Consider the following 24,571-nt stretch of genomic DNA (forward strand, 5'->3'; position numbering starts at 1 on the left):
TCAGTCTTTCTGAAACTTTATGTAATTGCTGACAAGTCATATATTGGGGGGAAAGATGAGTAAAAACTAACTGAAGGGTTTTAAAATAATAATAATCCAGTAGCTGGATTCAAGTTGTTCTCATCTGTAGAGTTGAATAAAGACTGTTCTGGGACAATTTGGGAGAGTTAATTAAATCCAGAAACTCACGCTGAACCCAAAGAATAGCCTCAGATGAACTGAAGCCCTGGCTTCAGCAATCAAAAACGGAAAACGGAACAAATACGACTGATTAATCAATGTAACCCTGATTGTAACGCAACTGAAAACAAATGACAATCTTCCTGCTGCTCCTCTTAAGAGGAGAAGTTGCAAAATGAAATAATTGAGGGACCTCTAGAAATCCATAATAGGTGTAATTTTAAGAAGTATTGCATAGACCGGGGGAAAAGCAGAGGGCAGAACAATGTAGGCAGATCACAATCAAAGCGTCTGTGAATCTCCGAATCCATTCCTCTTGAACTGGGGCAGTGTGAACTTTATGACACCTGTTGTGTTGTCAAGAATTCAAACATCTTGAAGAACTTACAATAGGATGCAAAAGAAGGCATGGCTCAATGGGCCCTGCTCTCTTCACGTGTTGAAAGTGGGAAGACAAGGCCCCTAGATTGAGTCCCTGGAGTTCTCGATCACTCTCCCAGACTATACAGAAGGGAAGGGGGAAATGGCTGTGCCTTCCTTCTCAACTTTGGATTGAGCCCCAGGGTTTGGAAGATGGAAAAGAGGCTAGAGGAAAACTGAAAAACATGGCATTTCCGCTTGAGAGCAGTGGTAGCCAATGTGGTGCTTTCCTGATGTTGCTGGACTTCAACTTCCATCATCTGCCCTGACCATTGGGCATGCTGGCTGCAACTGGTGCAAGCTGTAGTCCAACAGCTTCTGGAGGACACAGTGACTGATGGACTAAATGGCTTATGGACCAAAGGGAAGCCCATTGAGGCCCACAGGCCATAGGTTCCCTACCACTAATTTAGCCCCCTCCTTCTAACTTGGTGTCTACTGCTCTGCCCTCCCTTTTTTTTAGGTATCATCCTTTTCTCTTGATTCCTTGCAGGGGGTTGGACTAGATGGCCCCTGGTATCCCTTCCAACTCTATGATTCTAAGCTCAGCACGTTGTTCCTGCCCGACCTATCTGCCCCAATTCTCTCTGCCTTCTGTGGATTTAACCAGAAGCTGTTGGACCAGTCTGAAAGCTGTTACTTGACATTTCTATTTCTGCAATAAACCATGCATTTGATTACACTTGGCACTGGCTCCTTGTCTCACTGCTAATCCTCCCTATTAGGAAGCTTTAGCTATGCAATTGTATACCATGATTCTTGGTCCAGGACCCTTCTATACACATGCAATCAGTGAAACTTGTAGACGACAATACAAGGTAATACATGGTTTCCCTGGAACTTGCATATGTCACTGTAGTAGTAGTAGTAGTAGTAGTAGTAGAAGAAGAAGAAGAGTTTGGATTCAATATCCCGCTTTATCACTACCCAAAGGAGTCTCAAAGCGGCAAACATTCTCCTTTCCCTTCCTCCCCCACAACAAACACTCTGTGAGGTGAGTGGGGCTGAGAGACTTCAAAGAAGTGTGACTGGCCCAAGGTCACCCAGCAGCTGCATGTGGAGGAGCGGAGACGCGAACCCGGTTTCCAAGATAACGAGTCTATCGCTCTTAACCACTACACCACACTGGCTAGAACTATCTGCTTGCAGGTGGAATCTCCCTGCAGAGTACTAGAGAGGTACCACAGTGGAAAATCAGTTTGATACATTCTTTAAACAAAAGAAAAGCCCTGCTAGATCAGAACAAAAAGCTATCTAGCAAGGCATCCTGCTTTTCCAGAGTTTCTACCCAGATGCCTATGGGAAGGCCAGAGTCATGTCATATTGAAATGATCTAGGACCGGGTGGCTAACTTGTGGCACCAACACCCAGATGTTGCTGAACTACAACTCCCATCATTCCTGTCATTGACCATTCTTCCTAAGGCGGCTGGGAGTTGGATTCCAGCAACATCTAGGGGTTCACCAGTTCTCCACCCCAATTAGAACTTCTACTCCTTCAATGTGCCAAACAAAGAGTATAGTGTAAGAAAGGTGAGCATGTAATTACTTCCCCACTTAAGGAAAATAGACACACAAAGGATTAGTTCTATCAAATGTTCCAGCTGGGCAGAGGTGGGGAACTTGTGGTCCACCAGATATTGTTGGCACCAATTCCCATCAGCCCTTGCCAATTTGGCAAGTGGTCATGAACAATGGGAGTTGCAGTCTAGCAACAACTGGAAGGTCATAGATTCCCCATCCATTCAGTTGGGCGACACAATAGAATAGTCAAAAATGCATATTTTTAAAGGCTTTATTTTAGTCATGGGTCTGGAGCCTTCTGTCATGAGACAGAGGTCATTCCCCACAGTCATACTGCCTAGTGGGCCGGTAGAATAATGTTCATGCTAGCTCTTCTCAAATCTGTCAGTCAGATTGTAAATGGATCTCTAGCTCTCCAGTGTTTCTTTGTCAGAGGGATCAGACAAAAATAGTTTGAAAGTGCTGTCAGCAACCATAACATTTACATGTATATCATAGGTGGAAGAATGATTAAAGGATGTCAGCAAAGATATCAGCCTTCTCAAATCAACCTCTTTGAAACAGTTCTTAATGCAGGGTGGTTATTTTCCATGAAAGAAGGGGGGGGGAGGAAATGTGTCCAAATTTCAACACTGCCAGGCTGACATCTGGTAGCACCAAATGACAAATGTTTAGAGCTGTCTAGTTGTTTGTCACATACGTTGTAATATCCAAGCATCCTGTTTCTAATTAAGAAGGCCATTGATGAAACTAATGAAAACATGAATAAAGGTTATCCTGGTTATTTGGAGAGCTGGCAAAATACATCTGACAATTTCCACTAAGCACAAATCTTGTAGCTGTAAATCAAGGGGATAAATTCTGCCTCCATGTGCGCCAGCACAAATCTACAGCAGCCTCCCTGGATTTGACAGTATTTCGCTTTCCTGTTTGAATTCTTTTGCACCACATTTAATAGATTACATATCGAAAACGATTAAGACTTTGGCATATCTGTTCTGTTTAATGGAAAGCCCACAGGGGTAGAAAGATGCCTAATGGGTTTTTTAAAAAGGGGGAGATTTCATCTAAAACTGCAATATGATGATGCACATATTTGTGATCACCAAAGCACATAAAATAATGAACATAACCATTGGTCTCCACTGAGTGCCTTGGCCTGCTGAGTGCCTTACATCTCCCTGCATCCCCACCTTGGATGCTCTGTGGCCTGCATAAGATGGGACAATTCAAAGGCCACATTGTGAATCAATGAATGACAGGGGGCTCCTCGGAAAGCCTGTGGGGAAGAAGAAAGGGGTGGGGAGTCAACTGCGCAGTACTTCCAGGAGTTAGTAGAGTCACAATGGTGAGCAGTTAGTTCTCTAAGGCACTGCTTTGGTGGGGGCAGGGGAGCCTTCGCTCAGCAACACAGTAGATGCTTTGCATGAAGGAGCCCTGAAGTTCAGTGGATGATGAAAAGAGATCTGCTGAAGATCTTAGGGTGCTGCTGTCCGTCAGAGTACACAATGCTGAGCTAGATGAGCCAATATTCTAACAGTATAAAGGTAAAGGGACCCCTGGCAGTTAAGTCCAGTCGCAAATGACTCTGGGGTTGTGGTGCTCATCTCACTTTACAGGCCGAGGGAGCTGGTGTTTGTCTGCTCCACAGACAGTTTTTCCAGGTCATGTGGCCAGCATGACTACACTGCTTCTGGCGCAACAGAACAGTGACACCAAAGCAGTGCATGGAAACGCCGTTTACCTTCCCACCAGAGTGGTACCTATTTATCTACTTGCACTTTGGGGCATTCTTTCAAACTGCTAGGTTGGCAGGAGCTGGGACTGAGCAATGGGAGCTCACCCCGTCGTGGGGATTCAAACCACCAACCTTTTGATCGGCAAGCCCAAGGCTCAGTGGCTTGGACCACAAATCCGACACTGGTCCCTCTAACAGTATAACGCACCCTAATATGCCATGTACGGAGGAGGGATAAATTTGATTCAGTTAGCATTTAAATGGGAACTTGCCAAGTTCACAATTTCTGGAACAAAGCATGAAGCAAAACACACAGCTCAGTTGGTAGAACTTGAGACTCTTAATCTCAAGGCTGTGGGTTTGATCCCCCTGTTGGACGAAAGGTTCCTGCATTGCATGGGGTAGGATTAGATCTTCCTCACGATCCCTTCCAACTCCATGATTCAATGATCCAAGCTATGATTCCATGATTCAAGCAAAACACGGCCATCCTTCAATATTCACACTTCTCTGAATTTTACAATGCAGTTCTCCAGCCAAGTAATACGTACAAAAGTGCATATACTAATGGAAAGTGTGCATAGAAATGAAAATAACATACAGAAATCCGTTCAATTTGGGAAATTGCTTTCCGAAAAAGTGCATTAAGAAGGGTGTGCAGAAGAGGAGGGGATGTTAGCTTCATCAGTGGGTGGAATGGGTGTGAGGAGGAAGATGTAGGAGGTTATGGGGATGATGGTGAAAACTGATGCAAAGAGGGGCTGTAGAACAGAAGAGAGAAGGGGCTGCAGAAATGGGATTGGGGAGGTGAAAAGAAATCTTAGTAGATGCATGGGGTGGGAAGGGGGAACTTTAGAGGGGTTGTGTGTTATGTGAGTGGCAGGGGGTTGAGTGGAGTGTGCGGGGATCCAGCCCCTAGTAAACAGATAAAAATGAATCTGATCTAGAAGAGAATCCCTGAAACAATTATATGATATTAAATGATAATAGTCATAGTAATAATAAATCATTGCTACCTCAAATTTCTTACTTAACTTAGTCATGACCCTTTTCAATCTGCTTTACCCTTCTTCTCAATGAAGCAGAAGCTTAATACAGTTTCTAATTATCTTTCCTTGGCAAAAAGAATCAAGGGTTTTATTCCATTCTTATTCTTTTTAAGCCTTTCTGCTTCCTTTGACAGTCACTCATCCTGTTCCTCTTGCTTTAGCCCTGGTTCCTGGGGTCCTCTCCTGGATTGCATTCATTTTTATCTTCCTACTGAAATTTTAGTGTTTCTGTTGACAGTTCTGTCTGCAAGGGCTTTTCAGAGTTTTGTCCTTCGGCTCCTTCTGTATGCTCACTAATGGTCAGAGAATGTCCTGCACATGACCCACTTTGAGCCAGTTTTATGGCCTTGCGAAAGGTTATTTCTTCCTTCTTCAGACATTGCATTATTATACTTCAGGGGGTCGGGGGGGAGGGAGAGATGTTGGTACTTCAAATATCTTACTGGTGACATATTTTGGTACAGCTGAAGAAAACCTGCTAGCTCCAATCTCAGTGGCACAGGAGCCCAACTTCTTGCCGATGAAAAGATGTATCTAACTTGGGACATGATTCTCGTCCGAAACGTAACATCATTAAGGCTGAGATTTTGGACTTGTCCCAAGATTAAATTATGGAAAACAATCTTTAATCACATTAGGGACATGCCTGATTTAGATGTATCAAGGTCATCCTACTAGGATATCTAAAAGAAGCAATTCAAAAACCAGATGGAGAATTTATATTGGATTTATTAGCAGCAGCTAAATTGAACGTAATCCCCATATTGTAAAAGGATGCACTTTCTATTTCTACGCAGTTCTGTTGTTGTTGAAGAGATGGAATATAGCAATACTGATGATGTGAAACTGACAGACTATGTAAGAGTATGCATAAACACATTTACAGAGTAGATCTTTGGTGTGCAATAGAATGACAAACATGGCAATAAAGCTAAACCACATTATAATGCCTGTTATTTAAATTATAACAGTTTTATTTCAGATTTTAAACCAGAATCAGATGTAAACAATTAGTCTGATCCTGTTTACTCAGATGTAAGTCAATTGGGCTTCCCTGAAATGCCTCATGTATAACACACACATATGAATCTCCTTTACACATCAAATAAAGCAGTACTGGCTTTCTCTAAAAGCTGTTATTCTGTTTTAATTGGAGAACCAATTCTGGGTTGTGTATGAAAATACACCTGGACATATGCAAACAAGCACTACAGCATCATTAGTCCTAATTGGCAATTCATTAAAACTGTGGGTAAGATGCTATGCAAGTCCTCTAAGACTATCTAGAGTATATAACACTAATTATTGGAAATGTGAAAAGGACAGGAGTGTCTGGTGGTGGGGAAGTACCAGCAAGATATTATGTTGGGATATTTGGGATACATAGGTACCAAAGGACAAAAAAAGCTATTTTTCTTTATGACTGCAGTAGCAGTAGTAGTAACTTATAAAAAGTATTAGAAGAAGAAAAAATACCACCAGCACCTATGTGATTAAAAGAATGGTATATTGAAGTGTTGGAATTTGCTCTGAGTGCTCACTGGAAGGACAGATCCTGAAGCTGAGGCTCCAATACTTTGGCCACCTCATGAGAAGAGAAGACTCCCTGGAAAAGACCCTGATGTTGGGAAAGATGGAGGGCACAAGGAGAAGGGGACGACAGAGGACGAGATGGTTGGATAGTGTTCTCAAAGCTACCAGCATGAGTTTGACCAAACTGCGGGAGGCAGTGGAAGACAGGAGTGCCTGGCATGCTCTGGTCCATGGGGTCACGAAGAGTCGGACACGACTAAACAACAACAACATATTGAAGTGTTGGAATTTGCTACATTAAGCAAGACTACTTGGATCCTATGGGTCAGGCTATGCACTGAGTCCATGGGAAGGAAAAGGGTCTCACTGACCTCATTTTTTCCTACAGGAGGGATCCAGTACCTAGGCTTCTACAACAAATGTAGAACACACATACCAGGTCAATGTGTGACCTGACATTCAGTTTGTGAGTTTAGCCACATTGTTCTGAAATCAAATGACCAGTGAGGATCAAAAGTCGGGCATGCCAGGTTAATGCATCCGGGCAGCAGAATGGGCACTGAACCAACTTATAAGGTGGTTCTCCATAAGAGTAATGTTTTTATTTATTTATTGAATTTGATAGTCACTTTATCTTGCCCAAAGCGATGTACTACCAGCCACACAAAAACCCCAACAACCCACATACATAATAAAATTCAATAAAAACATATAACTGTAACATCCACGAAACAGTAGAACCGGTATTAAAAATACTACAAGCCCATGAATACATGGACAAATAAATAAGGGAGCAACACACACACACACACACACACACACACACACACGATCTGCAGGGGCTTCACTGAGTTGTGGGGATGCTGTTGCATCCTCAGCCCTGCTGAAATGGCAAGGCAGGCTTCTCTTTGCACCAGCCTTATTCTGGCACAGTAACCAGACCCACATTGGGCCCAATGAGAACAACTGGGTCAGCTAAGGATCAAATGCCCATTGAAAGGCTTCTTATAGGGCTTTCTGTTAGCAACCACAGCAGGACGATGGGGAGGTGGAAGAGAATACCGGTGAGGGGTATAACTGGAACAGGACACACCAGGACAAGCAGGGGAGGGGGAAGGAAATACTCACAGGGTGACGGAGGATAGCGAGGGGCTGGGGGTCAATGCACAGGACCCATCAGCAGAGCCGGGGGTGGGTCTGTCTCCATGAACACGGCGGGCTTTGAGGTGTAGGGAGCCGCAAGATGGGAGCTCTAGGAGGCTGAGGCAGGCCAGGGCCCACAGCCCAGCTTCCTAGCTGGCCAGGTGGGGCTCGCTAGCTCTGGGAGGAGGTGTGTGATTCCTCAGCTCAGAACAGGGGAGGGCCACCTGTCTCATTAAGTCCAGGTGCTGCAATCAGCCTGCAAAGGGATTTGCAGAGGGAAGCAGAGCTGGCTTGCTGTGTCTGCTCAGCTGCTCATATTGATTGACCTTTGCTTGGATGTTCTGGACCTCTGTGGAACTGTGCTTTGGGTTTGATTCTGGACTGTGCCCTGACCGCTGGACTACTTGGATTGACCCTGGACTGAGTTTCCTGACCCTTTGGACTTTGCTTGTGTGGATTTGAACTTTGGATTTGACATACTGGCTTGCTGCCAGGTAGGCCAGGGGTTCAGGCCCACTACTGGGAAGGTGCCCCCAATATCATGTTCAGTTTCTGTTAATTGATTCTCATGGGAACTTGCAGATTCTGGCTTCACACAATTAACTCAAGGCAGTGTCAATTTACTCTTGGCAGAAAGCCAAGGTCTGCTTGACCTAGAAACTACTTACTCTGATTGGTTAACGACCAGCACTCAACTCTGTTATCTAGGATTGCTAGCACAGTTTGGTGTGAGGTGTGTTAGGAGTAGAAGTGCTGTGTATGGTTATGAGAGAGAGAGAGAAAGAAAGGATTTATTTTGCTTTCATTTGTATGCAGAAACTCTGCTGGTTTTATTTTTCCTTTTAATAAATCCTGTAAATAGTTATTCTGAGTCTAGCTGACTAGTCATTACCGCCGCAACTAGCTTCCTCGCTGTGCAGGAAAACTCTGCTACGTTTGGGCTAAAGCCAATAGGGCTATGCCTGACACTTCAAAGTTCCATGAGGTTATGGGCATTGTGCTGCCAGCCTGAGTTGTGGTGGTGTCAGCATCAACGGCACTGGTTCCAGTAGTTCCAGAAGTTGTTGTTCCTGTTGGTGCAGCAGATGGACACTGGCTGGTTCCTGACTGTTGTGAGCTGGCGACGCAGTGGACGCAAGGACAACAGCTGCAGCGTGTGAGTGCTGGGTGCTGTGGTTCCTGTTTTCTCTCTCGGTGGTCGTTAGTAGCTGGTTCCGGGTTCCAGGGACATCGCTCTCAAGATGGCCTCACAACCAGTTCAGATGGTTTTTGAGCGTCTGAATGACTCCAATTACTTGCTGTGGTCGGAACGCATGCAGGCAGTGCTGCAGAGGGATTGTCTCTGGCAAGTGGTGAGTAAGTTTCCTGCGAAGCCTGATGATGAAGACCTCGATAAAGACCAAAGAGCAAGGGCCACAATTGTCTTGGGGCTGGAAGATTCCCAGTTGCCGTATGTGAGGGGAATCAAGACAGCTAGAGGTGTGTGGCAAGCACTTAAAGAACTCCATGTGCGTGAGACAGTGGTTTCCAAGCTGTTCATTCGCAAGGCATTGTACAAGGCAATGTTACAGCCTGGGGTTACAATGCAGGAACACCTACACAGTTTACAGTTAAAGTTCGCTGTGCTACAGGAAAGAGACTGTGCGTTAGACCAGCAGGAGAAGGTGGCTATTATTTTGAGTTCTCTCCCGGAAAGCTGGGATAATTTAGTTTTGTCTCTAGAAGGCATACAGGAGCGTGATTTATCAGTCAGTTACGTTACTGGGCGTTTGATTGAAGAATGGCAGAAGAGGCAAGAAAGGTCGTTGGCTGCAGAGGCTTCTACAGGTGGACGGTTTGGAAGGAGTTCTCATGCCGTGCCAGAGGTGAAGCAAAAGCAGCGTACTGGTGAGGAGTCAGCGTTTGCTGTTAGGCATTGTTTCCGATGTGGGTCTTCAGCGCATCTAAAACGACAATGTCCGGAGTTGGTCAAGTCTCAGTTGCCGGTGCAGGAGCAGAGACGAGATCAGCAGCAGCAGCAGCGTAAAAAGAAATTCTTCAAACAAAAACAGTCGGCTCAGCTGGTGACCGCCGAGGTCAAGATTGCTGATGAGAAACAAGCGGTCTGGGTGGTCGATTCGGGAGCGTCTCGGCACATCGTAAATTCAGATGAATTGTTTGTTTCCAAGAACTCAGCACAGCGCAGCCAGGTGTCTCTAGCAGACGGAAGTACTTCCGAAGTGATTTCGGGGGGTGCAGTTTTTGTTCCTTGTCTTCGTGAATGCTTGCAAAATGTACTTTGTGTGCCGTCATTAAGGAGCAATCTGATGTCTGTAGATTGTTTGCTAAAAGCTGGGTTTAAAGTGTATTTTGAAGGAGACAGTTGCATTATTAAGAAGGCTGGTGAGATTTTAGGCACTGCTAAGTCAGAGGGAGGCTTGTTTTGGCTTAAAGCAGGATCTCAAGTTGCAGCAGTAGTCAGTAAATCTCAGCCTGCAGTGAATAACAAAGCTATACATGACAACTGTGTGCACTTATTGCATAGGAAAATGGGGCATGCTTGCTGGAAAAGTGTACTAAAAATGTCTGAATTGGCTGATGGGGGTAATTTAAAGAGTTGTAACAAGTACCTTGATTGTAATGTTTGTAAAAAGGTTAAAACCCACAGAGTCTCTTACCCCAGAAGTGACAGAGTTAGTGAGTCACCGCTACAGCTGGTTCACATGGACGTAATTGGTCCATTTGCTGTAAGCAGGGGTGGAGCGCGCTTTTCACTAACAATTGTGGATGATGCCACGCGTTACTCTTGGGTTTTTCCCATGAAGAATAAGGGTGACGTGTTCACTAAGTTTAAAGGCTGGGTGGCATCTGTGGAAAGATTTCTGTCCATTAAACTCAGAAGGATTCAGACGGACAGAGGTGGCGAATTTATGTCAAATGCCTTTAGAGATTGGTTACAAAAGCGTGGCATTGGGCATAGAAAAACAAACGTTTTTTCCCCAGAGGAGAATGGCGTTGCAGAGCGAAAAAACAGATCTTTACAAGATATGATGTTTGCCATGCTTGATGATGCTGATTTGCCCATGTCTTATTGGGGGGAGAGCATGCTCACCGCGTGTTATCTCCAAGATAGGCTCTTTCATCAAACAATAGGTACAACCCCATACTTTAAATTGTTTCAGAAAAAACCTAAAATTGACCATTTGCATGTGTTTGGATCAAAAGCCTGGGTATTAATTCCGAAACAAATGAGAAAGAAGGGAGATCCTAAGACCAAACAGTTAGTGTTTGTGGGTTACCAGCAGCTGGGAAAAGGTTTCCGCTTTGCTGAAGGGACAAATGGCACTGTGATCTCCAGGAATGCCAGTTTTTGTGAACATAGTGGCTGGGAGAGACTACATGCCAATACTGAGGTTTGGTTTGAACCTTCCCAGGAGCTCCATGACTCTGAAGGTAGACACAGAGAATCAGAGTCTGAGGGGGAGGAAAGTTCAGATAAGAGCTCTCAAGAAAGTGGAGTTAGCCAGAGACCAGTTGCTAAGCAGCAAAAGAGAGGTCGTAGTTCTGAGGAGGAAAGTGGGTCAGAAGAAAAATTTTCTCCCAGAAGATCTAAAAGACAAAACAAAGGAGTGCCTCCGGTGCGTTTTTCTCCAGATACTGCAAATGTGTTTAGTGTAATTGCAGAACCCAAGAGTTTTCAGGAGGTGTTAAAGTTACCAAAAGAGGAGGCAGAGCTCTGGAAACAGGCAATGGAGGAAGAGATGTCCTCTCTGAATGAGCACAAGGTTTTTACACCAGTAGCAGCGCCTGAGGGGGCAAAGATTGTAGGCTGCAGGTGGGTGTACAAACTTAAACCTCTGGTGACAGGAAAGTACAAATACAAAGCTCGTTTAGTGGCTCAAGGATATTCTCAGAGGCCTGGAAAAGATTATGACGAGACTTTTTCCCCTACTGCTAAGGGGGACAGTGTAAGGCTGATTTTAACGCTTGGAGCAAAGAGAAAACTCCTGTTAAACCATTTTGATATCCAGACTGCATATTTACATGCATCAATATCAGAAGACCTGTATCTAGCCGAACCGCCTGGTTATGAGACAGGTTCCAATAGAGTGTTAAAATTAAACAAAGCTCTATATGGTCTCAAACAGGCTGCAAGATCTTGGAACAAGTGTTTCCATGAGGCCTTAGTGTCATTTGGTTTCAAGCAGAGTACAGCTGACAATTGTGTTTATGTACGTGGTACAGGCAGTGATCAAGAGTTTTGTCTGATTTATGTAGATGATGTATTGTATGCCTGTAAAACAGATAAACAAACTAAAAGGTTTGCCAAGCAATTGTCCAGTAAGTTCAAAGTGAAGGACTTAGGCCCGGTTAGGACATATCTAGGGTTGGAAGTGTGCTGGGCCCAAGATGGCAGCTGCCTAATTAGTCAGCAGAACAAAGTTAAACAGCTACTGACTACATACAGGATGCAGGATTGCAAAGGGGCAGCGGTGCCTATGGATCCAGGTTTCATAAAAACACTTCATATAGATGAGAGTCCTGAATTTGAACATCCTGATGTATATCACTCTGTAATTGGAAGTTTATTATATCTAGCACAGTGGTCCAGACCTGATATTAGCTACGCAGTAGGCATATTAAGTAGATTGGTCTCAAAACCCACACTAAATGCCTGGAAAGGGGTAAAACAAGTTCTGAGATACCTCAAACAGACAATTGGCTATATGTTACAATTAAATTCTTCCAAGGACGAAATGTTGAGTTGCTACTGTGATAGTGACTGGGGAAATTTGCCAGATAGAAAATCTGTCACAGGACTAGTCATAATGGTCGGTGGAGCTTTAATCAGCTGGCGGTCACGCAAGCAAGACGTTGTAAGTGTGTCATCAACGGAATCAGAGTACGCCGCATTGAGTGAATTGTGCAACGAGGTGGTTTATTTCAAGCATTTGTTAGCAGATTTAAATGTAAATTGTGGAGAACCAGTACGAGTTTACATTGATAATCAAGCTTGTATAACCTTAAGTAAAACAGAGGGTTTCAAATCACGTTCCAAACATATCTCTGTAAAATACCAAAATGTACGTTGCTGTGTACAAGACAATATAATCACATGTACTTATGTATCAAGTGAAGAAAATGTAGCAGATGTATTAACTAAACCATTGGCAAAGATAAAAAACAAGCAAATGTGCAAGGGTTTAGGTTTGCTGGAAAAATAATCTCCTACATAGGTGTTATTTGATGTTAATTGTCCAGCAGAATCTGTGAGGGGGTGTTCAGTTTCTGTTAATTGATTCTCATGGGAACTTGCAGATTCTGGCTTCACACAATTAACTCAAGGCAGTGTCAATTTACTCTTGGCAGAAAGCCAAGGTCTGCTTGACCTAGAAACTACTTACTCTGATTGGTTAACGACCAGCACTCAACTCTGTTATCTAGGATTGCTAGCACAGTTTGGTGTGAGGTGTGTTAGGAGTAGAAGTGCTGTGTATGGTTATGAGAGAGAGAGAGAAAGAAAGGATTTATTTTGCTTTCATTTGTATGCAGAAACTCTGCTGGTTTTATTTTTCCTTTTAATAAATCCTGTAAATAGTTATTCTGAGTCTAGCTGACTAGTCATTATCGCCGCAACTAGCTTCCTCGCTGTGCAGGAAAACTCTGCTACGTTTGGGCTAAAGCCAATAGGGCTATGCCTGACACTTCAAAGTTCCATGATATCAATGGGTTAATCAATGGATCAATCAATCAATCAAAATACCACCAGCCGTATTTCTGCCTGCCCGTTTAGGGTGGACAGAAGAGGAAACTGAGCATATTTCTGCAGGTGACCAGGGGGATACTAACCAGGACACCTTTAGCCCATCCAACCCCCACACCTTCAAGAGAGACACAAAGGGCGAATTGGATTGCCCTATAGGTCTTTTTCAACTGGCAGAATGCAAACACACTTGTTGCTCACCCAGATCTCTGGACCTACATTAAGTTAATAATAAAGTTACCGTTTATATGACCAGAAATTCATTCATTTTCTTAAAGTATAAATTCATTTTAATAGCTATTTCTATTTATATTCCCAAATGTGCTTAATACCTACATTAATAATTATCTAAATTGGCCAAGCTTTTCCATGTGAATTTTACAATTTGATTCTATTACGTGGCTGTAAGAAGAGGTTTAATTTTATTTTGTCAGTATCATTGGTACCTAAATTTAATAATCGATCGCACCTTGCCTCATCATGCCCTGCTGAATTACGTTTGTCCTACTTGTGGATTAATCATTAACCGAATCTTCTCTTGTGTGTTATGTGATAATTTCCCTAACACCTTATAAATTTATTTTTGTTTCATTTGTCTCCACATTTTACAATTAATCAAGTCCTACCTCATGAATTTTGTCTCATGAAATTTCTGTATAATCTAATAAAACGCCCTTTTGAAATATACATGGTTTCTTCTTCTTCTTTACAATTTGCTGTTAGAGCTCTCCACGTTCTGAAATTACTTGAATCTTATTTTATGAACTTAAGCTGATAAATTACTCTTAATGGGCAATATCTAATATGGACGTGATGGGATTTCCCTTTCCTCTCCTCTTTTCTGCAGCCCCTGCTTCTGCTCTTGGGGAGATTTTGGGGGTGTGAGGAGATGCAGCAGAGATGGAAGGGAGCAGGAGAGAATGAAGTCTTGCTTGCATTAGAAGGTTCATTGCACAACACTCTGACACTGTCAGATGTCACACAGTGCCTTTCACATTTTTCCTACGGTGTACACCACATTGCGTTTCATTTATATAAACCATTTTGTGGCTTTTGGAGTGTCTGGCATGCCTGATACATTACGTTCCTAAGTCAAAGGCCAGGGTCCCAAGCAATGTGGGTGATGTTTTTCTTGTGCATTGTGGCTTTTCGCTTTTGCCTTCAACCATCCTACCCCACCCCCGAATAAACCAGGGCATCCAGAGGACTGGGTTTCCAATTATTTCAAGTCCATCCACAACCCACACACCACCTTGTTGTTCTTTTTCATTGTTCTGGAGTGCCTTTGTTAGCTACCGCCTTGAGGCATCAAAATGGGATATAAATAGAAAATAATCAGGTGCAATTCAGTTCATCAAAAGTGCTGTATTCCACAGGCATTTCTAAGCACAAAGAGCACTTGAAAATATAGATTATCTGCTTTTATACACCTCACTGGCATTCATATTTGAATCCCTATTTAAAATGCATGACTGGTTACTGACTTCTTTTAAAAAAACACAACTATATTAGTTGACATTTCTTTATCTTCTCTTCCATTTATTTCGCTTCTCTTTTCTATACCATGATATATTTTGCATTAAACTCACACAACGTGGCTCATTGAAAATCCTACCACACTTGGAAATATTCTCTCTTTTTTAGGGAAAAGGCTATAAGTCTAATTGCTTGTTTTTATTGAAGAAATATAGTCATGTTCCACAGAGCCAGGGGGGAAAAATCCCTTGCAGCACAGTCCAGCTTATGTTTGTTTACTCAAAAGCAAATCTCACTGTGTCCAACCGGGCTAATGGGACACTTAAGGGAACACAGACACTTAAGGAAACACAGGATTACAGCCATAGGGAACAGGAAATTAATGAAAATCCAGTTGTTTTCAAAGGGCCTCACTTGTTATTTTGACTTTTAGTGATAGTGTGCTCTTAGCTGTGCATACAGTACTACACTGACACCTAGTGACATAAACCAAGCAGTACAACTAATCATTAGCAGAGCAAAAAAAGAGAATGGGATCGTTCTGAAAGCTGGCTGTTTTGTGTTGCATACACGCAATGGAATGTTTCCCCACAAATTGGTTTTTGAAACGCACCTTAAATGCATAAGTGGTTTGTGTGTGTTTTTTGTAATCCAAATAATTTTTATTGATTTTCATGTAAATACAAGAACAACATATAACTGCAGTAACTTGGAGAATGTCCAGTGGTACGTTCTTAAGTTTCATATGCTGTACACAAGCAATATGTTTATTTATGCATTGTCAATTCAAGTATCCTCTCCACAGAGATTCTTGTGTTATGGGCAGAATAAAAGTATATTCTGTCTCATTTATAAAGGAAAAGAATGGAAGCCAGGTCTTGCCAAAAGTGTCTATCTCTGAAGTGCCTTTAATTACTCTTTTATGGCGAGTAAGGCCTTCTGACAGAACCGCATTCCAAATATTATTTACGCAGGTTTCAATGAGGATTTCTATAGGTTGTTTCCATAATTCTTAATTGGGCTGCTGATAATAGAAAAAATACTAATTCTGTGCATTTGAGGTTATTGTTTAAGTTTGAGTCTAAGAATAACGAGGCAAGAGCTGAATTGGGTGGAAGGGATTGATGAGCAATTTTGAAAATAATCTGGAACACCTTTTCCCAAAAGGAGTATACCAACGTGCGTGAAAATATGAGCCTATCTCTCTGCAGCTGTTCCAGCATAGGGGAGAGATGGTAGTGTTTATTTTGGCTAGACGTGATGGATTCCAGTGCCAGCAAAATATAATTTTGAGAGAAGCCTCCTGCAAACGAGCAGAGATTGTTTGTAGGGACGGGTTGTGCCAAATTGATTGCCATTTATTATCTGCAATTATGATCCCTAAGTTTCTTTTCCATACTGTCCAGAGACCTCCTGTATCACCTGCATATTGTTCTAAAAGAATGCTATAGATTAAAGACGCAGCTCCTTTTTTTGCCATATTTTGATTTGTTACATAGAGACTCAAATGACGTAAGGAGCGAAGGCGTTCCAAGTAGCTTGCAAATGTGCACAACTGAATAGACTGAAAGCAGGTTAACTGGTTTGCTATGGAACAAGTTTTGAGATGTCATAGTTGCTGTTTGACAATTACAAGCCAAAGAAACCTTCTTGGGTGATGGTTGTGTGGTTCTTTATATCCCAACTAAAGAGAACGAGGGAGCAGGCAGAGAAGGGGAATGAAGCATGCATTCCAATTCAAAGAGGATACAACTAAAAGATTTTTTGAAATTAAGTAACGGGACAAAGAAAACTGCATGTAAAAATATATATATATTGTGTTTTAACTTGTCTATCTTTTAATGAATTATATGTTTTAGAAATGCTATACAGTGGTACCTCGAGTTACAAATGCCTCAGGTTACAAATGCTTCAGGTTACAAACTCCGCTAACCTGGAAGAGTTACCTCAAGTTGAGAACTTTGCCCCAGGATGAGAACGGAAATCGTGTGCCGGCGGCGCAGCGGCAGCAGGAGGCCCCATTAGTGAAAGCACGCCTCTAGTTAAGAACAGTTTCAGGTTAAGAATGGACCTCCGGAACGAATTAAGTTCATAACTAGAGGTACCACTGTATTGTATTTATATGATTAATTACATCATAGCTTATGAAACTAGAGAATTCCCCTCCAATAGCAGAGTCATAGGAGCTAGCCATGTGACTTTGGTGCTTGTCAGAAAATCAAATGGCCCTCGGTTTAGCACCTGGTTCAGCTCCTCTGTATGACCTTTGCCTTTTCTGCCAATATGCAATGTATTTAATGTTTTATCCCTTACCCAAGAAATCAAACTAAAACATCAAAAATAAAAGACAGCTTAAAGTTTAAACTGAAGCAATAAAATGATGAAATGTCAAACTCCTTCCTCCCCAAATTCTCACCTGAATGATATTGATGTTATTTGGCACCAGAAATATAAAAGAGAAGTCAGCGCACAAATCTTTCTGAGGAGGGAGTTCCAAAACCTAAATGTCACTGCCGCAAGGTCCAGTCTCCAGTTGCCATCTGCCTAATGCCTGATGGCACACAGGAAAGCTTCTGTTGAAAATTATAGCATATGGTCAGGTTGATATGGAAAAAGGCGGATCTTTGGATAGCCTGACCATTGAAGGCTTTTGTAAGTCAATGCCTGCACTCTGAATCGAACCCGGAAAAAGACCTAGACGCCAGATTTTTAAGCGCTTGGAATGTTGTGGTCAGATCAGCAAGTCTCAGTTAATAATCTGGCCCTTTGATTCTGCATCAAATGCTTCAAAGACAGCCCTATGTCTAAGAGTTAGATAACTGTAATGGTTACCAAAGAATGGAAGGAGGTAGCAAAATTAGCAGCCCTTAGTTCTAACCCATGCTCAGTTGGATTTCTCCTGAGTTTTTCTCCATCTTTGCACCATCCCAGCCATAGCTGTCAACTTTTCCCTTTTTTAAGGGAAATTCCCTTATTCCGAATAGGATTCCTCGCAAGAAAAGGGAAAAGTTGACAGCTATGATCCCAGCTGCTTTATCATGCCAAGCTCCCTAGGAAGCAGGTTGGGATCTAGTCAGTGGGAGTTGGTCTTTGATCATCATTTCCTTATCCCATTGATCAATCAGGACTTCATCAGGAGTGACAACTGTGCCAGCTGGAAATTCTCCCAAAGGTCACCAAGAGACTGTCAATTTGCCTCTGGGAGAAGAGCAGCCTAACTGGTCCTCTTCTGTAGAGGTTTGAAGGCCCTATGTCTCTAAATCTTACCAAATAGTAATTTATCAATGAAAAAGAAATTGTGAATATGCCCCCCACTGGAATTTCAGCTGGCTGAGAACACTAAATCAAGTGTTACAGGCCATCATGTCACTAGAGCCCAACTAACTTTAGTATAGTCTCATTGCTTTCAAGGTAGCCATGGAGTCCTGAGCTATTCCTAACAAAGGAGCTCAATATGGATGTTGAAGTACTCCAGTACCACACTCCAAGGGATCTCTCCCCCCCCCCCACCAGGTCCAAAATTATCTCTGCCAGCTCAGAAAATGTATCTGTTGGCCAGCATGATGGGCAGTAGGCCTGGGCAATATATCGCTATATCATCCGAAACCAGTTTGAAGTCCATATTGTGAGGCCAGTTTCTTAATTTTTGACCTGGCAATATATTGTGAATCATGTTGTACATGTGTGAGCTTGCTATGCAAAAATCACAATGCGGGAAAAACCATGGAGCCAGCCAATGCCTCTACATAGCTCCATCCCTATTTCATACATTGCAATATATCAGTATATAGTGATTTTTAGCTGGTGATATATTGTGATGTTGAAAGCCAGATATCGCCCAGCCCTAATGGGCAGCATACCAATGGATGACAGCACACCCTGTCTTTGGTACCCAAGTATCAGTTGCATGAGCTCAAAAGTTGGGCTTTTTCCAATAGAAGACATGGAGAAGAAGATGGAATCCCTTTAAACCACAGCAACAATGATGATTCACTTTCCTACCATTATGCTGGCATTTGCAAGGATCATAATAATAATAATAATTAATAATTTTTTATTTATACCCCGCCCTCCCCAGCCAAGGCCGGGCTCAGAGCAGCTTACAAGCAATAATAAAAACAAGTTGAATGATTACAACTTAAAAACAAAATTAAAATACATTAAAATATTGAAACATTAAAATATTAAAATGTAGCCTCCTTGCAGGAGAAGGAAAAGAAAAAAGAAAGAGAGGGAGGGAATCAAATTGGCTCCAAGCCAAAGGCCAGGCGGAACAACTTTGTCTTACAGGCCCTGCGGAAAGAAATCAGATCCTGCAGGGCCTTGGTCTCATGAGGCAGAATGTTCCACCAGGCCGGAGCCAGAGTTGAAAAGGCCCTGGCTCTGGTTGAAGCTAATCTAACTTCCTTAGGGCCCAGGACCACTAGGGTGTTGCTATTTATGGACCTTGAGGCTCTCCATGGGGCATACCGGGAGAGGCGGTCCCATAGGTACGAGGGTCCTAGACCGTGAAGGGCTTTAAAGGTCAAAAGCAGCACCTTAAATCTGACCCTGTATTCCACCGGGAGCCAGTGCAGCTTGAAAAGCACTGGATGAATATGCTCCCATGGCAGAGACCCCGTGAGGAGCCTCGCTGCAGCATTCTGTACCCGCTGGAGTTTCTGGGACAGCTTCAAGGGCAGCCCTGTGTAGAGCGAATTACAGTAGTCAAGCCTGGAGATGACCATCGCATGGATCACTGCTTCACAAAAACTAGGCTACTGTTTATTGGAGTTTTTTAAGTATCTCAATATACAGTCCAGAGTTATATGGACTTTCCTACCCTGTCTGTTGGAATATATGAGATGTCAAATAATTTGACTCCTTGATCTAAGCCAAGATTTATGATTGCATGCTGAGAGATAATGGGAATTATTTTGCCAACGGATCTTTCAGCATTGGGGAAAATGTGTAACCACAGCTAACATTATGGAAACTCACTTTATTATTAGGTAGTTCCCTGTAGAATCATAACGTGATTTATTCTGCTCATTCCAGGCCTGTGTGGGAGAGATGATTTATTTCCAGAGTTTGTGACCTGGGGACAAGCTGCCCAGCATAAAACGAAATAGCACTTCCAAAATTTAGCTGCAGGTGTTGCTATTGGCTGTGAACCATGTTATTGTTCAAACTTTAAGAGCTCCATTCGATCAGGTGTTGAAAGCTCTTTATGCCTAGCATGACGCACCCATGAAATTGAAATATTAACAGCTTTTCTTCTAACACTGGATTTTACTATGCAAGGTTGTGTTAGCAGTGAACTAAGACGGGCTGAGTTCAATTAGTAACCAATTGCCTTTAGTTGAAGCAGCTGGGTTATACAAGCAGGGAAATAAAAACAACCCTTAAAACAAAACAAAAAACCCACACCATATAGGCTATGGATACAGCTAGACAACTAATTTACTGAAGAAGAAGAAGAAGAGTTTGGATTTGATATCCCGCCTTTCACTCCCTTTAAGGAGTCTCAAAGCGGCTAACATTCTCCTTTCCCTTCCTCCCCCACAACAAACACTCTGTGAGGTGAGTGGGGCTGAGAGACTTCAAAGAAGTGTGACTGGCCCAAGGTCACCCAGCAGCTGCAGGTGGAGGAGCGGAGACGCGAACCCGGTTCCCCAGATTACAAGACTACCGCTCTTAACCACTACACCACACTGGCTCTCTGGCACACTGGCTATTGAACATTCATCCTGATTTGTTTGCCGGGGGATAAGAGGACATTGGCTATTTGATGAGAATTCATTGCAATTTGTTTGTGGGGAGGTTAGATAATGCTGCATCAAAGTGTTATCCCACACTTTTAAGTGCATTTTCCTGTCGCTTGCTTTTTGAAAAACGTCTGATCTTTGAGGGAAGTAGTTTAGTTGCACACGATCGTTCTGATAATCTTAATGCATGAAAGGGTTAATACCATAGAGTAAGCTGTCCTGCCAGGCTTAGCTTACCTTGGGAGGGACCAAGTAATTAAGCTTTTGATCCCTCAATCTACCTGAGAACCTCAGCCTCTGAAGCGGCTAAACTGGACAGATTTTCCGTAAGCCAAACATGTAGTCTTTTTCTATGTTAAGGGAAGAGGAAAGTTTTGGAACTCACAAGGGCATATATTAAAGCCTAGATTTCCACGCTTTAGTTTGCTGCATGTGGTACATGGGGTGTTAGAGAATGGCTACGACTGGCCGGCTAAACCAGGTGAGGGTAGCTGATGGATCTCAAACCCTCAGTGAGTTAAGGACTTCCTCTGCAAGCAAAGACAGGCTCTGGCAGATTGAGCAGATGAGACCAATGGTGGATCCAACAATCAAGAAGGTGGTTTCTGCACATACAGGTAAATGGGGCTTGCCAACATGGGAAGGTGGCTTCTAAGAAAAGAAAAAAATTGGATCCTAAACCTCTGCAGAATATCTTTAGGAAAAGAAAAGGCTAGGGAGTGAACCCTACCCAAATCCAGAATAGATGGTGCCTTGTACGCCTGTTTCCAGCGATTCCTGCAGCTAAGCTAGTGTCATATGTATTGTTCTGCTTTGCTTTGGACCACATCAGTGAGGCTGAGAGAGGTCTTGACATCTGGGCAACCCAGGACTGCCCAGACATGTGCCTTGGGGAGGTCACTTCAATGCTGCAAACGCAGTGATTTGATTTCACCCCCAGAGGCACACTCCATTGTCTCTTGAGACAGAAGGATGCCAACAACATTACTCAGTTTCCAGAAAAAGGGGTGCTGGAACTCAACATGAACACCTCCCGTATTCTCTTATAATGGCAATAGTGCCCACCTGAGAGGTGCCGGAACTGAGTTCTGCCTGAAAAAGAGCCCTGATTTTACTGCATATGTTGTGGATTTAAAATCTTTGCTGGGGTTCCCGCACCAAAGAGTACTCTCCCCCAACCAGGATCTTGTCATACAGGAATTCTCCTTTCATAGCTATTTTTCCCTTGAACCATCAGAAATGTCCTATACTCTTCTTCTACTCTACGCTCCAGGCAGCTAGTGGTGCTAACTCTAAGTTATTGCTTAGAACGGCAGAATTACTGCATGCAGGTGCCTAACCTAGGTGTGTCTGGGAGCCTGCTCTCATCCACAAATCACTTCCTGAGTCTTTATCTGCATACGTTGGCCTGATTCAATACAAATTAATTCCAGTTGCACAGCACCTCATAAACAAAATAAACTCGAGTGTTTTCAAACAAAAACAAATGGCTAAAAAGTAAAATGCATTACAGCCCATTCCTCACACCTGGGTGACTGTCAGCACACCAGATCTATTCCTTGAATCAGGGATCTGTGAATCTAGGGATGCAAAAAGCTTGTTAAGGCAAATCATTTTCTGCCTGCTACCTGTTTAGAGGGTTTTGTTTATTCTGGCTTGCAGCCCAGAAGTTGGACCTGACAGTCTTTTAGCCTTTTCCATCTCATATGATTCTACAAGGCTGTTCCCGATTTGTTCATCCATGCTTAATAATGGGTTCTGAGCTCCTCTGCCCAAGCCACTGCAAATGGGCCCTGTCTTAATTCAGTTATCTGAGAAGGACTTGTGGATCAATTTGCAAAGCTGCTACAGGAGTTTTCTGTCTGGAGAGATGTGCTGCTTTTTGCTAAAATTCTTGCACAATGGATCTTTCCTTCCTCTGTTCCCTCTGACTGCCAGGGGCTGGGCAGAGAAGGAGGAGTGGTGGTGACCGCCTCCCCATCCTGACCCTTCCAGGCAGGAGGAAGAAGAGAAAAACAGTATAGATTTACAACAGTGGTTTGCTGGAGGTCACAGCTCAGAGGCAGATGAGGGGGAAAGCTGGGAAATAATGGGAGAGGAGGAGCAGAGACAGAGCAGCAGCTGGCTGACAAGTTGTCACTAGAAAGCATTCCAGACCCACCATCTCCAAGAACCCAGCAGGCCTTAAAAGTAGGAGAGCAAAGAGCTCGAAGACAGAGGGCACTTAGTGGCACCACCCATAGAGGAGATGATGAGGATAAGGAATGAGGAAGTGGGAGAGAAGGGGGGATAGAGATTCGCTCAGGACAATGCCATTATCTAAGAGGCTGGGTTCTATAGCCTCTCTCTGTAAAGTTTGAAATAAAAAAGGACTGTAAGAAACTTTTCCTTGTCTTTATACATCCCTGGGCAACCAGCTGCTGACAGCATCCTGACACTGACCCCCTGTATGTTCACACACACACACACAGAGGAAAACTTTATCCAGAGGATTGAAAGGAAGCTACCAAATACTATGTCTTATGAGGTTGCATTGGGAGGGAGAAACTAACCAAAATCAGGTAGCAAGAATTTGCCTTTCAATACATTCTATGAATAATACTTTAAGAAGGGGGGAGGATTCTTAACCTGGCCACTTTTCTGTTGGAAAGAAAATGCAGCTGGAAGACTCCCGATTTGGAATGCATTTCTGATATGGGTTGGGGGCCCAGCTCTTATTTGTTGACAAATGTGCTTTTAACTTCCAAGAAGTTGCGGTGAAGGCCTACTCCACTGCTTCTCGTGTATCCTTGAAAAATCACCCTGTAGGTCACTGTGTTCTGCAGATGAGTTTCTCCTGAAAGTCCCCAGAATATGAGAAGCCAACTCCACAATAATTCAGAGCAGGGATTTCAGTATGACTGCCCCTTTTGTGTGGAACAGCATCCCTGTCAAGATAAGGCAGGTGTCCACTATCTGGCTTTGAATTTTTTGGTTCATCCATCTTTTCTATCCGAATGAAAAGGTCTCAGTCTTTGGTTTTCATTTCGTTTTGTTTTGTTTTTTTAAAAAAAACAACATATTGGGGGAGGAAGTTGTACTGTTCATAAAACTATTTTTAGCTGGTTTTATTATACGTCAGTAAATCGTCTTGGGACAAATATAAAAGGAGATTCATAAATTAATGTGATGATGACGAATCTCCCCCCTGCAGCCTGCTGTGGCAGATACACTGTCCCTGAACATCTAAGTTTTCAGATGTTACCCTCTGCTGGTGAAAGGCATTCCTCAGCCGAAGAAGGATGAAGACTATTTCTCGTGTTCTACCCTGCACCCCAGTCCACTGAAAATCTACTCTGGAGGATTGGGGATTCTTCCTGGCAGAGTTTCAGGGCTGGCAGAGGGCTGCAGTTGGAGCAGGAATTTCCCAACTATCCCACCCGCTCAGTTCCACTAACATACGCCTTCTGTCAGTGGGGTGGACTGTCATGTGACAAAGGTATTTGAGAGCAGAAGCAGTAAAGGAAGCAGTAAAGGAGTCTAGAAATATTGTGAAATGCTGAAAAGCTGCAGAATCACTTAGCATGCTGAATCACTGTGACTCATCTTGGGGATGACTCATTCTCTGTTTAAGTATTGTATCTGCTTGCAGGGAGACTCAATGCCTTACTCAGTGTGTGTGAGTGTGTGTGTCTGTGTCTCAGTCTCAGTGTGTGGTGGAGCCTGTGCTCAGTGGAAACTGTGTATGCTCTGAAGCTAGCTTACTCTTCTGTTCACTATGCTGTTATTTGCAAACAAGTTTATTTTAACTCAGTAAAGCTTTTATTCTTTTACTGAAGAAGACTCTGCATTATTAATTTACGCTGCGCATCAGGGACATCCAATGGAGGCCACCCTCTGTTCTTAGATGTCATGGTTATACCTACATATATAGCTATAGATGTATCTTTTGTGAATTAATCCTAATCCCTTTTAAGATCCATCTAAATTAATGCATGTTATCACATCAGTGATAGTGAATTGCAGAAGTTAATTAACTA

At 43.0% G+C, this 24,571-nt stretch overlaps 1 protein-coding gene across 2 annotated transcripts in view; it reads right to left on the bottom strand.

Annotated features, from left to right (window-relative positions):
* GABRG3 (gamma-aminobutyric acid type A receptor subunit gamma3) overlaps positions 1–24,571 on the bottom strand; it is a 310,487-nt gene that overhangs the window by 275,442 nt on the left and 10,474 nt on the right. The window lies entirely within an intron of this gene.

Source organism: Podarcis pityusensis (assembly GCF_964106645.2).
Source record: "Podarcis pityusensis genome assembly, chromosome: 4".
Taxonomy (NCBI): Eukaryota; Metazoa; Chordata; class Lepidosauria; order Squamata; family Lacertidae; genus Podarcis; species Podarcis pityusensis.